The sequence below is a fragment of the Octopus bimaculoides genome, chromosome 4, assembly GCF_001194135.2.
Source record: "Octopus bimaculoides isolate UCB-OBI-ISO-001 chromosome 4, ASM119413v2, whole genome shotgun sequence".
NCBI lineage: Eukaryota > Metazoa > Mollusca > Cephalopoda > Octopoda > Octopodidae > Octopus > Octopus bimaculoides.
Window position 1 is genome coordinate 13442153 of NC_068984.1, and position 1586 is coordinate 13443738.

Here is a 1586-nt window from a genome sequence, read left to right on the forward strand (position 1 = left end):
ATATATATATATACATACATATGCATATACATATATACATATAGATTCCCCGCTAGTCTCCTGCAGGAATGTAAAAAACCAACTTGCAGTCCCTCAGACCAATCTCTGGAGAAATTCTGTAGACTCAGTTTATATATCGAAACATGTCCTATCCCAGTCTGTCATCCCGGTTTCCAAACAGGGAAACAGATCCCGCGCAGTCAACTATCACCCAATCTCACTCACCTCCCACATCATTAAAGTGTTTGAAAGGGTGGTAAGATCAAGGATAGCTGTCTTCCTGGAGACGCACAAACACCTAACTGCAGATCAGCATGGCATTCGCTGTGGCAGGGACTGGCTAACACATCTCTTACACCACCTTGAAGATATACTTAAAGTCTTGGGAACAGGTTCGAAATCTGATGTCATTTATCTTGACTTCAGTAAAGCGTTCGACAGGGTTGACCATAATATCTTACTCTCAAAATTGGCAAATTTTGGAATCCGTGGAAAACTTCTACACTGGATTAAGTATTTCCTGGCGAATAGAACACAAGAAGTTGTGGTCAATGGAGTCCACCCAAACCCAGCAAAAGTCACCAGTAGTGTCCCTGAGGAGAATGACTTTGGCCCGCTCCTCTTTATTATTTACATAAATGACCTTTCCAGAGTCGTAAATCAATGCAAAGTGAAAATATTTGCTGATGACACTAAGCTCCATCAAATCGTCAAAGAAGAAGACCGAACTCAACTCCAGTCTGATCTATATGCTGTGAGTCAATGGGCAAACAAAAACACAGTGCAACTGAACGAGGGAAAATTTGAGAGGATGCATTTTGGAAGAAAGTCTATACTAAAACAGCCATACGCTCTTCCTTCAGGGGAACCGCTCACGGCATCTAATAAAATGAGAGACCTGGGTGTAATTGTTGATAACAGTCTCAGTTGGAGTGCCCACATCAACAATAAGGTCGGTATAGCTCGTAGGATGAGCTCCTGGATCTCATGAACCTTCCGGTCTGTTTTTATTCGCTGACTATGTAAATGTTTGCATGTACGTGCGAGGGAAGTGTGATGGTGGTGGGAGAGTTTGAAAAGTTCCTGGCTTTGGGTGAAACAAAACACAGGAGGATTAGTAAATTAGGATTTTATTCAACGTATTCCCCTCTCAGATCCAGAAACGTATTGCAGCAATCCTTCAGTTCTTCTGGGCCATGTAGAAAAACTCGGAAGTTGGATTTCCAACCAAGCCTTTCACGAAACGCTTAATGCCAGTAGCTTTCCAGCACGCCTTCGTAGGTATATATCTGTAAACGTATTGGGTTGTCTGAAAAGTTCGTGCCGATTTTTAAAGGAAAGAAAAAAGGTCCATAAATACTTGCCATTACATTTTTAATCAACCAAATATGAACCATTGTGTTGCATAATGCGTCTCCATCTTTCCTTTAACTTGAAATATACCCTCTTGCTAGAATTGAGGTGGTTTCATGGCATATAAATCGAAAGGTAAGCTACTATAAATCGGCACGAACTTTCCGGACAACCCAATACATTTATACGTGCAAACTTAGACCTGTATGCCTATGAGTGCATGTGCGCGTTAT